The sequence below is a fragment of the Vipera berus genome (genome assembly GCF_964194415.1).
Source record: "Vipera berus genome assembly, chromosome: 1".
NCBI classification, from domain to species: Eukaryota; Metazoa; Chordata; class Lepidosauria; order Squamata; family Viperidae; genus Vipera; species Vipera berus.
The window spans coordinates 203,138,206-203,152,427 of NC_138202.1; positions in this window are offsets into that span (position 1 = coordinate 203,138,206).

Below are 14,222 nucleotides of genomic sequence, written 5' to 3' on the forward strand. Positions count from 1 at the left end.
AACATTGAAAACCTCAGACAGGAGGAAGAGCGCCACTGGGCATTTCTGTTGAGGATTGGCAGTGGGGGTGGGGTGGGGGATGTTTGGTTTTTATTTCACCCCCCCCATCTGCTGGGTGGTTGCCGCAGGTTTTGGTCACTTCACATGACCCTGGGACACTGTGACCGTCATAAATATGAATCAGTTGCCAAGCATCTGAACGTAAATCACAAGACCCTGGAGATGCTGCAACATTCCAGCTGATCGGTGCTTCTTCTGGGCTCAGCAGAAGCACCGGGATCAGCGCCAAGCTCCAGCTGGAGCCTGGCGCTGATCCTGGTGCTTCCGCTGAGCCCTGACAGCCCCAAAGAAGCACCGATCAGCTGGAAAGTGGTGCTGATCCTGGCGCTTTCGCTGAGCTCTGACAGCCCTGCATTTCCTCTTCTTCTCTTCCTTTCCACCTTTCCCAGCATTAGAGCTTTCTCCAGAGAGCTGGCTCTTTGCAGAATGTGTCCAAAGTAGAATACTTTGAGGTTGTCAAGACAGAGCAAAAAACAGAAGATAAGAACCCAAGGGCCCCCAAACCTATGAAGGACCTGCACGAAAAATACTTTTCTCACACAAGAGGGGAAGCATGCTTATTTGTGATCTCTCCTGGCTATAGGGAGACTGACTCTACTTTCTGTAATAAATGAAAAGGTTGAAAGCTTCTGCTGGATTGGTCTTACAATGTAAATGAGAGGAGGCTGACCAGTAGAGTTTTTCTGCTTCGCTATTTTTTGATATTAGGGATGCGGTGGCTCAGTGGGTTAGGACGCTGAGCTTGTCGATCAGAAGGTTGGCAGTTTGGCGGGTCGAATCCCGAGTGCCGCGTAACAGAGTGAGCGCCTGTTACTCGTCCCAGCTTCTGCCAACCTAGCAGTTTGAAAGCACGTAAAAATGCAAGTAGAAAAATATGGTGGGAAGGTAACAGCGTTCCGTGCGCCTCTGGTGTCCAGTCATGCTGGCCACATAACCACAGAGACATCCTCGGACAAGTGCTGGCTCTTCGGCTTTGAAATGGAGATGAGCACCGGCCCCTAGAGTCGGAAACAACTAGCACGCATGTGCGGGGGAACCTTTACCTTTACCTTATTTTTTGATATTATTCTTGAGTTCTCATCAGAAAAAAAGATCAGAATTGTGCAGGTAATGATTTTCCCCTGTGACACTCTATGAAAGCAAAAGCTAGACTTTGAAGATGCATGATAGGAAGAATAGGGAGGCTTTTGAAATTTAGAGCTGGAGAAGAGTCCTAAGGATACCATGGATTATCAAACGAATCAAAACAGGTTCTCATCCCAGGCTCAAATGATCTGGTTCATTTTTGAACACCTTATGTAAAGACTGAGCTCTGTTGGGAAGTCTCTAATGCTGGAAAAGATGGAAAGAATGGATGCCACGTTGGAAAACCTGAAGGACCAACTTTGGCCTAGTTCAGGCATGTCAAACTGCCGGCCCATGGGCCAGATGCCTCACGCCGAAACGCCCACCCCATTGCTGGCAATGGGAAAAAGTCACAATATGTCACGAGTTTGACATGCCTGCCCTAGTTCCTCCTGGAAAAAGTCTATCACGTGGTTGTTAAGAGTCAATACCAACTTGGTGACACATCAATATTATTATTATGTCACAGGGAGAGTAGGAAATGAATGAAGTTTTAGGGGACAAGAGAACTACTGCAAAGGTGACCTCATTTGTTCAATTGTAATGTGAAATGTTACTGAAGCAGAAGAGAAATGGCTATTGGCACACAACAGATTAAAATAGCTTTTTCTGTGCTGCTTAAAAGACTAGAGGAAAGGTCACTGGCTATCTGGCTGTGCCCTTTAGACAGAACCAACTTATCATGTTTGCTTTTTTTAAAAAAAAATCAGATAATAAAAATGAAGTAAAAGTTATTGCCATGCCTTTGAATAAATATGTACATCTTTTCATGCTTTCATAAAAAAACAGGCAAGAAACAGGCAAACTTTGAACATCAAACCTATTCATATCCTGCTAGTGCAGTTAATTAATTTAATGTGAATAGTAAAATTTAGCATGAACTCTAAACTTTAGGAACTATGGGGATGCATAATAAATGTCATATTTAATCACCCAAAGTGATTATTATTACAAAATAAAATTTCTATGATTTAATATTCCTGATTTCTCTGTAAAATATGAAGAAAACTTTGAAAATCATATCAAATATAATAAACATAAAGGTAAAGGTTTCCTCTTCCAGTTGTGTCTGACTCTTGGGGCAGTGCTCATCTCTGTTTCTAAGGCTGAGGGAGCCAACATTGTCCAAAGATGATTTTGTGGACACGTGGCCAGCATACACCAAGGTGCATGGAACATTATTGTTTTCCCACTAAATGGTATCTATTTATCTATCTCGCATTTGCATGCTTTCAAACTGCTGGGTGGGCAGGAGCTGGGACCCATAATGGGAACTCATCTCATCATGCAGCATTCGGGTCTCAAACCCGGGCTGTCATCTTTCCAGCTGACAAGCTCAGCATCTTTAATCGCTGAGCCATCATGCTCCTTATAATTTTAATACCATTCTTTTTATGGAGGGAGGGTCCACCAGAGCAAAAGCACTGACTTTGGCCCACCCAAACTCATACTGAAGCCCTGCCTATATCACATCATCGAGATTGGAAAGTAAAGAGAATTCTACAGTAACCCATTCAGTTTCATTAATTCCACTAACAGTTTAAACAGTAATTAGGAAGAAGAGAGGCACGGGCAGTGGTGGGATTCAAATATGTGAACAACTGGTTCTCTGTATGGATGCCGCTTCTGGAAGTCCATTCTGGGCCTGGCCAACAAAAAATTAGCTACTAGTTCTGCTGAAATGGTGCGAGCTGGCTGAATCCCACCACTGGCATGGGATAAAATATGTAAAATTTACACAACACACACACAAAAAATGTCAGGCATTGAACGGAGCTGGTAGAATAAACTCTTCTGAAAGCTTTGGTCCTCTGCAGTAAGTGGAATTTCACCCCGAGCATTATTTTCACCTCTCACTAATGTTTGGTTTCCCTCGCTGACAAGTTGTTCCTGAAGGAGACAGGACTCCCCTTGCGAAGCATGTATCTGTGCTAATTAAAAATGAACAAGAGGCAACTGCAAGGATTGTTGACGTACAATAATTGCTGCTCCACAAACATGGGGTGGGAGGGAGCAAGCTGGGATTGGCAATCAACTTTATTGAAGTCTCTGATTCATTTATGTAACTAGTTCGTGATAGTTTCTCTCCCTCACATGAAAAAAAAAATCAGATATTTGCCCAGGAGGACAATTCTAAATACATAGATTTTAAAAGAATAGAGAGGATTGTTTAATTATCTGAATCATTTGAGTTGTGAAAGGTCCTTCTAATTCCATTCCGCGTAAAAAAAGAAAAAACAAATTCCAAAGCAAATAGAGTTCAGACTCTGTGTACTCTGGATTGGAAAGTGTTACTGCTGGGAGAAAATGGGTTATTAAAGGTTTGCTATGTAGTTTATACTGAAGCTCAAATATTCACAAGCGGTTCACAATAAAATGGCATTGTTTCCAGGATAATAAACTACTTATCAGCAGAAGATCTGAAAACGGTTGAACAAAAGCTTATCCAGTGATGCTAACCATTGTTTTGATCTGCAGTCCAAGAACGATAGACAAGAGTTATAGTATGTAGTTTATTGTTAACCTGGTTTGAATGTTGAGAAACTACCATAAAAAAAACACAGCATTACAGTGCATTATCGATTCTGCAAGTTTACTTTTAGATTATGTCAAACGTCTCGCCTTAAGATTACAAATATATTAACTAAATTTAAGGAAGAATGGTTCCCATACCTATAATACATTATGTGGAATGGTAAATATAACCACTTAGAGTCTGGCTTTTGGGTAGGGGGGGGGGGCCCTGAATGCTTAGTTACAAATATTGTAAATTAGGAAATGTATAAAAAGGTGGAGTCAGAAATTAATAGCTTTTATTATTATTACTTCATTTTTTCCACTTTTTGCATATTTTTGTTAAATTTGCTTTGTCTATTTCTTAATTCCTTTTATCAATATGTAAACACACACACCTACACACACAAAGTAACAATGCAATGTAGATCTTAAGTTGTTAGTTCAAGAACTGAAACCATTTTCACGTAAATAATACTTTGATGTGGATTGCAGTGATTCTTTTTTATATTATATTCACCTTTGGGTGCAAACTTAAATAATCTTATGCTTGTAGTATTGGCATCATAAATTGCAATTAATACTGATAATTCTGAAGCCACAGCAAAAGAAGTTGAACAGAGCAGTCACTCCTGTTGTAGATGACTTCATTTTAAGCATAACATTTAAGTATCACCTTGCTGTTGAAAGTGCTTTTCCAGCTTCTAATTTTGAAGCATAATACTGAACCCCATTAATATTTCTTTTCCCAGTTTTAAGGCAAGCGGTATTCTCTGAAGAGTGGTGGATATATTTATCATCATTACTGTCACTATTATTTTGCCCCACTAATACTAATATTATTAATATTTTGCAATGGCAATACTATATTATTTTGCAATAGGGAAAGAAATTTATTCTTATTGTTTTCCTAAAAGATTGCTGGAAAAGGTTTGGGACCCTATTATAATAATTTCATAATAATTCAAGCAGAAGGAACTATTGTTTTCAATCAGGTCAGACAGAGAAGTCCAGCAGGGAAAGACAGATAAATATTTTCAGCCACATCTGATATCATATCTCAACATATATGGACCTGTCTGGACACATACAGTCATAAGGGTAGAATGGACTCTGGAGGTCTTTAATGTTTAACATTCAAACTCAGAAAATGCAGGCATACTATAGATTCCCTCTCTCTGTTGTATGTAGAATAATTAATCAGTGGAACAACTTGCTACCAGAAGTTGTGGATGCTCCAGCACTGGAAGTTTTTAAGAAAAGATTGGACAACTATTTGTCTGAAATGGTATAGGGTTTTCTGGCCTGAATTGGGGTTTGGACTAGAAGACCTCCAAGGTCCCTTCCAAGTCTGTTATTCTGTTATTCATTTGTTCCATTGACTTTACTTTCTATTTACACTCTGTCCAAATATTACCTTTAAAAAAAACACGAACCACTGCTGTATCCTTAAACCAATAGAATTATAAAGTATCTTCTTCTTCTTCTTGTGCCATATCTGTTATCGGATGTTGGCAATTAGGTTGGCAATCCTGTTTTTATCAGCAGCCGCATGAAAAAGTGCTGCTGAGTTTTGTCCAAACCACTCCCTTATATTTTGAAGCCCTGATGTTCTTCTTTTGCATGGACCTCATTTGCCTTCACTCTTTCCCTGGAGGATTAAATGAAGTATGCCTTATTTTACTGTGTCCCAGATCACATGTCCGAAATATTCTAAGTTTTGTTTTTACGGTAATTGTTTTGATGATTTCCCTTGGCTTTCCCAGGCAGCTTATCACCTCCTCATTTCTGATCTTGTCAACCCATCATATACGTAACAGCAGCCTGTAAATCCACATTTCAAATGCTTCTAGTCTTTTCAGGTGGCCTTCTTCCAGAAACCAACTCTCTACTCCATAGAGCAGGATGGAAAAAATATAATATCTGACAAGCCTGATTTTCAATCTTAGGCTTATGTTGTGACTGCAGAAGACCTTTTTCATTTTGAAGAATGCTGTTCGAGCTTTCTCTATCCTTGTTTTTACTTCGGTGGTCATGTCTCAGCTTTCATGTAAATTAGAACCAAGGTGCGTGATCCTTTCAACTTTTTCTCATGGTATTCCTTCCGAATTTATTGATGGTAAATTAACGGGTTGTTTGCTGACGACCATGATCTTGGTTTTTGAGGTGTTAAGCTCAAAGTATGCATCATGACTACCAGAATAATACTTGTTGGTGACTAGACCTGAGGCAAATGTTTGAGCAAAGAGGGGGGGAGGAAGAGAAGGAACAAGCAGTTTACACCCCCTCAGTGCCTATATAAGTTGTTTGATTTGTGAAAAGCAAAAGATTAGCTTTCCCTCCTATTATGTACTGGGCTTTTAGAATATCACCACGTGCATTGCTGGAGAACCGTTAGTCTCTGGTCCTGCCATTGGTCAACTTTGGGTGGAAAGCATGGCTTCAATCTGATTGGTTATTACCATAGGTCCTGGCTATATATTGAAGCAGGGTGACTCCAATCTCTCAGTACAGTTTCTGCTTAAATAAAGTATGAGTTTGTCTGTACTCATCTGTGTGTTCTCGTTCCTGCTCATCAGAGCCCACAACATAATAGTGGCAACGAGGATGGGATCCTGCTTCACCGCCTGAGGGCTGAAGTCATGAGGGAACAGCATTACTCGCTGGACGGAAGAGGCATCTCCCCCCCCTCTAGCCGGCTAGTAAACTACATTAGTGGCTGCGTGCTCAGAGGACGCGTTCCCTGAGTCTAGAAGCAGGATTCAACAGCAGCGCAGGAATTGAGGAAAGATGCCAAAGGTCGGCAAACTCAGAGAATCCAACATTAAACATCCAGAAAATTGGCCGTCTTACCTCTCACAAGTAGAGAATTACCTACAAGCTAACCAGATAGCAGAGGAAGGCCTAAAAGCTGCAACATTGCTGTGTGTGTGTGGGCCAGCAACTTTCGATCTAGCAGAAAACCTCTTCGCGCCAACGCCCTCAAAGCAGTATCTTTTGCTGACCTTAAGAAGAAGCTGACTGGGCATTTCCAGCCAAAAATGTCAAAGATGGCATGGCGGTTTAAATTCGACCAACGAGTGCAGCTTCCTGGTGAGACAGCATCTGAGTTTATCACAGGCCTAAGGCAGGCTGCACGTCTCTGCAAATTTTCGAATTTAGAGGAGCGTCTGAGAGACCAACTTGTCTGCGGACTGAGAGACAGAACCCTGCAGCAGAGATTATTTGCCAGACCAAATCTCACATTCGCCGAAGCACAAGACGAGGTCATGGCTGATGAAGCAGCCGGAGGTGCAGTACAAACAGTACAGCCCACCAAAGCTCCAAAGACAGAAGATTCCGTCCACCACGAGGTCACCATATGCAGCGGAGAATCTTCAGAAGAAGAAGAACCCAAAATAAACAAGCTCCAGAGACAGCCAAGCACGCAAAATCGCGGCAATTAGCAAAGAGAGAACAATTACAAGGCAGTTCTCTTACCTAGATGTAAAGGGTACAGAGGCAACCACTCCCGCGCAAACTGCAGATTCCGTTCGGCCATGTGTAGAGTTTGTGGAAGGACCGGGCACATCACGGTGGTGTGCAGAGCTCGCAAGAGAGACAGGCCACCCAAGCATCAGTCGGAGGAACCAACTAGGAAAGGTACTTGGGCCCTGGGTCCAGTCAGTGTGAGGTTCTTCAAGAGCCGGAGAAGCATTTGTCGCACCGGGGTTCATCGTCCCCTTAAGCCTAAACTTAAGCTCTCAGTAGAGTTACAAGGAATTCCATGCAAAATGGAATTGGACTCCGGCTCGGCTGTCTCAATTATTTCACAGGACACATTCAACCTTGTGTGCAGACGCAGCAACCAGTGGGCTAAACTAAGACCGTCAGATATTATTTTAACAGATTTTCAGAATGCTCAGGTTAAAGTTAAGGGTGAAGCCACCTTGTTGGTGAAATTTAAAGGGTTTTTGGGGCTGGCAACGGATGTCATAGTAGTTGAGGGCCAAAGAACAAGTCTTATAGGACTTGATTGGTTCGAGGCTTTGGGCATTCAAATAACAGGCATTAACCGGACACAGACAGCAGACCTCAAGGCTGTTTGTGAGGAATTTGCGGATGTTTTTGAGGCAAAATTAGGAACTTATACTGGGTCACCCATTTCCTTTAAATTAGATCCTAACGTTCCGATAAGAGTCAAGCCTCGCAGAGTTCCTTTCGCCTTAAAACACAAAATCGATTCTGAAATCGATAAGTTAGTAGAGCAGGGTGTATTGCAGCCTGTTGATGGGGGGGAGTGGGAAACTCCTATCGTCACCCCACTAAAGCCCAATGGGGAGGTTCACATTTGCACAGACTACAAATACACGTTAAATAAAGCCTTAAATCAACATGCATACCCGGTCCCGATAGTCAGCCATATTCTAGCCTCTTTGCAAGGGGGAACCATTTTTGCTAAACTTGATTTAGCGCAGGCGTATCAGCAGCTGCTAGTGGATGAGGCCACAGCTGTGGCTCAAACAATAGTGACTCATAGAGGAGCATTCAAAGTCAAACACTTGCAGTTTGGAGTTAGCATTGCACCGGGCATCTTCCAAGGAATTATGGAACGCACACCTAAAGGAATTCAGGGTGTCTGTCCTTATTTTGATGATGTTCTCATTGCCGGGGAATCCCCAGAAGTATTGGCCAACAGGCTCAGGGCTGTGTTACAAAGGCTTCGCGATGCGGGCCTCAAAGAAAAACAAACGTAGTATTGGGGTTTCTTCAACAGAATTCTTAGGTTTCCATATCGATGGTAGTGGGATTCACCCCGCTGAGTCAAAGGTTAAGGCCATCAAAATGGCTCCTAGGCCAAAATCAAAAGCAGAGTTGCAAGCATTTTTGGGCCTCCTGAATTTTTATCACACATTTCTACCTCATAAGACTGCTATAGCTGAGCCCCTCCACAGGCTTCTTGATAATAAAGCCCCTTGGAAGTGGACTGAATTACATGAAAAAAGTTTCCATGATCTAAAGGCCCTTCTTTCAGAAAAGTCTACTGTAACTCATTACATTGAGTCTAAACCTGTATGTCTTGCATGTGATGCATCTCCCTACGGGGTGGGGGGAGTCTTAAGCCACATAGAGAAGAATGGGAAACAAGTTCCTATTGCATTCTATTCTAGAACCTTATCTGCTGCTGAGCGTAATTATGCACAAATTGATAAAGAAGCCTTAGCCATAGTGGCTGGAGTCAAAAAAATTCATGATTATTTATATGGCAGGGATTTCACTGTCTTCACTGACCACAAACCCCTTTTTTTTGCTTACCACAGATAAGCAAACCCGCCACATACTATCTCCAAGAATGCTGAGATGGTCTATATTTTTGGCTGCATACAAATTTAAATTAGTTCACAAACCTGGGAAGGAAATGGGCCATGCAGATGGCCTCAGCAGACTACCACTGCCACTAATGGATTCTGATCCATCTCCTGCTGCTAAAATATTGTCCATTCAGGATTTGCCTGAGTTTCCCCTCCACGCTGGGGATATTGCTGCTGAGACTGCTACAGATAAAATTCTGAGCAGAGTATTGTCATGGGTACACATGGGCTGGTTGGAAAAATGTCCAGGCCCTGATTTCCAAAATTATTTTGTCAGGAGACATGAATTTTCTGCACATAAGGGCTGCATATTATGGGGCAACAGACTCATTATCCCCACATCATTGAGGGACAGAGTCTTACATTCCTTACATGAAGGCCATCCAGGCATTGTATGGATGAAAGCCTTAGCTAGAAGCTACCTTTGGTGGCCCGGCCTGGATAACGCTGTGGAGGATCAAGTCCATCGTTGCTATACCTGTCAGAGGTCTAGGCCTGAAATGTCTCAGGCCCCAGTTCATAGGTGGGAAGAAACACATACCCCCTGGTCTAGGGTTCACATAGACTACGCTGGGCCTTTCCAAGGGCAGCTTTTTATGGTAGTAGTGGATAGCCACTCAAAATGGCTGGAAGTAGTTCCAGTCCCTAATATGACTACTGCTAGGACCATCCAGGTGCTGAGAAAACTCTTTGCAACACATGGGTTGCCTGATGTTTTGGTTTCTGATAATGGGGTTCAATTCACTGCTGCTGAGTTTCAGGCTTTTCTCAGAGCTTACCTCATCAGACATGCTACGTCTGCACCATTTCGCCCCTCTACGAATGGACAAGCCAAACGCATGGTGAGGACAACAAAGGAGGTGCTCAAGCGCATAATCACAGGTGACTGGCATCATAGGCTGGCAGATTACTTGCTCTGTCAACACACTACACCCTGCACAGCTACAGGAAAAAGTCTTGCTGAGCTTCGTTGGGGAAGGTGATTAATTACTAAACTGGACAGGTTGCATCCAGACAGAGTGGCATCCGAAGCCTCTAAACCAAAACTCCTGAGGGGGCTGCAAACAGGTGATTGGGTTTGGGCCAGAAACTATAGGCCTGGAAACTTGTGGGTTCCTGGTCAGATGGTCAAAGAATCCGGACCCCTATCTTACAAAGTGGGGTTGGAGGGAGGGCGACTGGTCAGAAGACATATTGACCAACTTAGAAAAAGATTCCCAGAGTGGTCACTAAGTGAGGACTATGGCACAAGTCCCTCCCGAGGTCCTCAAGATGGCATCCAAGCCAGCTCACACCAGTACCACCAGGGTTTTCCTTCCTCAGTGGAACTTGATCCAGAAGAGGAACATGGCAGCTCAGAAGTGCAACATGGAACCCCTGACCAGGCAAACCAGCCGAATCTCAGCGACCATTGTGCCTACTCTGCTAAACAGTCAGACTCTGGGGTGGGCCCACCTGGAGAGGCCAGCCAGAGCAATTCAACTCCCCTGGACACAGGAGCACAAGGGGACATGGGTCTACCCAGCCCACCGGGTAAGCTGGTAGACCACAAAGTGACTGGAACCCCAAGGCGTTCATCCAGACCACACAAACCCCCAGCATAACTTACAGACTATGTTGTAAAATAAAGTGATGTGTAATGTATAATACTGTACCACCACCTACAGAAATTGGGGGTAAAATGTAACTGTTGTCAAGCATGTTCACTTAGATGTTGTTTTATCTCTTTGAAGTTATTGCATTGACAAGCTATTCTTTAATCTCTTTGTAAGTCCACTCTACAAGGCACGTCTGTAAAGGTCGTGTGATATCATTTTAACTATCTTGGAAAAACAAAACATTACAATTATTATTGTTATTTATTATTTTACTATTTTGGTTGTTGTTTATTATTTTACTATTTTGGTTGTTGGGAATGATTAATAAGCCTTGACTATTGTCAAGGGTATTATAGCCTGATCTTAGGAGGGAGGGGTGTTATGTATTGGGCTTTTGGAATATCACCACGTGCATTGCTGGAGAACTAACGGTTCTCCAGCAACTCAGACAGGATGTCTCCGGTCCTGCCATTGGTCAACTTTGGGCAGCAAGCATTGCTTCAATCCGATTGGCTAATACCATAGGGCCTGGCTATATATTGAAGCAGGGTGACTCCAATCTCTCAGTACTGTTTCTGCTTAAATAAAGTATGAGTTTGTCTGTACTCATCTGTGTGTTCTTGTTCCTGCTCATCACAGCCCATGACATAATACCTCCCTCCCTCTTTCTGAAACCTTTGGGAGTACAAAAATAACATACTAAACCTTTCACATAACCAGTGAATATCTCAGATGTAAAGTCAGTCTTCTCAAGAGGCTTCTACAGTCTTGCAATCCCCTGCATGAACAATTTAGGAAGGTATGATTCAGGCAACCAGTTTGTAACCAGGGGCCATAAAGGGAGGTAAATATTATTTCCTATCCTATCTCCTATCTTTGTTGAAGAAAAGAGATATGAGGTTGTTGTTGTTTTTTCTGTGAAATTCTTTCTCTAATGGTCTGGTGAGGTTGGTCGCAAAAAGTCCAGTATGAGATTATGAAAGTAATTGTCCTGTGAGACTGGGCAAAGCAGTTTTTGAACAAACTAAATCACTCAAAAGGTAAGAAGATGTTAGAAATATAATTAGCCCAAAAAGCTTAATGAATAGCATGAAGACTCTTTAACAGCACAGATACTGGAAAGATAAGAAAATTTCATCTGTCAGCTCTTCCCAAAAATCTTCAAGATCTGTTCTGATTTCTTTGTTTTTGGCTTTCTTGAAATTGGAGGTTCCATTCTATGAATTCTGAAATAATAGTGCTCACAAAAGGGGAGCCACTGTTAGTATGGTCCAAAATGAAGGCAGAAAATGAGGAGTTATTTCTAGATAAGGTTATTTAAATGTAAGCCCCAGATGAACTAACCTACATGCTTTTGTTAATCAGCCTTGGGAGAAAGAACAAAACAGTAATTTCACTGGAATGATTCTTGGATCCTAGGTCTTGCCATTGTGTTGGCTACTATGCCAGTCTTGGAAAAGTACACAAAGGCTCACCTAGTTGTAAACATATCCATCCAATAGTAACAATAAAGAACATTTCCAGATTCCTAGGAGCAATTCATCAAAGTATACAAAAGGTTCAATTAAGCTACATCACTATCCCTGGAGCAGGTCCATTCACCAGTTTCAATGGCAAAATCACCCCAAACCATTCATTGAAGGTCAATGGAAAGCTTTTACAATGTAGCAGATTTATCCTATCAAACATTTAGCCTTGCCGATTTCTAGCACTTGGCATCTGGGGTCTAAAGAGGAAATTATATTAGCTCCAAGACTTTTCAATAGACCGCAGCCAAGTGTGATGTCTACTTGCCCATTTCCTGAGAATAGTACTTATTTGCTTCCATGGGTTTTAATTCTTGGTTATGGTGCACTCTATTCAGGAATCTTATTATGAAGAAATTGCTCAAAGGATGCACTGCGGGATATAATAGCATTTGGTATTACACATTCTTGAGTCAGGCAATAAGTAGAGGATGTTGAAACTTCCATTTCCAGCTGATGCTGTAGTCCATACAAACCCTGCTTTGTGTAGCCAACCATTAAATCATAAACTGGCAGGGAAAGATCGATCCTTTATTAATATAGACACAGAACCTTATTTCTCCTTCCTTCTGCTCTCAGTCAACTCAGCATGGATATGGATGATGCTGTGGGGAAGGCAGTAATTAGTTTCAATCACATGATCAGCAAATTTGTGGAAAAATAGAGCAAAATCCATTCCATTCAATTGGTATTTAGCAACTGAAGCCTTCTGCTTCCCATGCAGGAGGGTTTATTGATATATTGATATCTTGACTTATTTTATTTAGTTACTCATATTTGTGTAGACGCCCAAGTTACTTAGTGGCTCTGGGCAGAATACATAAAAATAAGCAAGAGTGTATAGAAACCATTAAAAGCAATCAATTTAAATTAAAATAAAACCAAGTGAAAAAGCAAAATGGCAGAAAAACAAGTCGAGGGAACGTCTTTGCCAGGTTTTGCACAGCAGCAATCAAAATCAGTCAGTTGATGACTTGTGCCTCAAACCAGCCTTAATGAGTATTTGATTAGTTAACCGAGTTCTTTATATTACGATAATAGCTAGCCATGTCTTAATTTTTACCCCTTTTGTAGGATTTTTTTAGTTTTTGTTTTTATATATGTATTTTTTATTTTTTAACTTTGTGTACTTTATTTTATTTTATTAGCTTTTAAAGTTATTAACCATTTGTATTCTAGATTTGATTGAAATAACGACTGCATTCCTTTAACTGTTGTATAACCACCCAACAGGCTACATTCTGTCCTGCTATCCTCACACTAGCTGATAAAGCCATGTTTTTAAGGGCCTCCTTTACTTCTTTCAGTGCTAACTATTGGGGATTGTGGTTAGAGCAATTGGCACAAGATGGATGCTGGTTGTGTCTTCTACCGTTATAAGCCAAGTAACAATTTTTGCTTCATAAAGCAATTTTGCCCTCTGCTGCTTCAGATGTTGCAAAGTGCAGAAGACAGAATTGCAGAACACATAAATTTTCCTTGGTTAAAAATGGCTGCTAGCCTGCATTACTTGTTTCTCAGAACTGTTTTCTCCTCCGAATGATTCCTGGAACCAGACAATTCATTACAGAATTCCAAAAAATGCTTTGTTTCTTCATTTGGAGGTCATGTGCCTTGCACGAAGAAATTCCCCGATAAATTCTCTGTGTAATTTTTTGGTGCTTTACTGCTAATTTCTGTAAATAATACTAGGGTGGTATTATTTTGAAGTTCTGGTTCCAATCAACCTGAGGTGCCATCACAGACAGCAGGGTAGAAAGATGTAAGATACAAAGTGTATCATGCATGCCCTAGTTAGCTTCCCACTTTAGTGATGCTGAACACTATTCCTTTGCCTACATTGTGGAAAATTTCATCTGCGTAGCTAGTCAGGGGTTGGTTGTTGTTGTTGTTTTTATTTCGGTGGGTTTTTTTGGGCATGAAATGTTCTTTGCCTGAGGTTGCAAAGTGTCATGGACCAGCTCTGCATCTGATTCAGCATGAGACATTTTTGCTTCTTTCTACTATAATTTTTGTTATAGCTGTAATTTCTCTTCTGGCTTACAAAA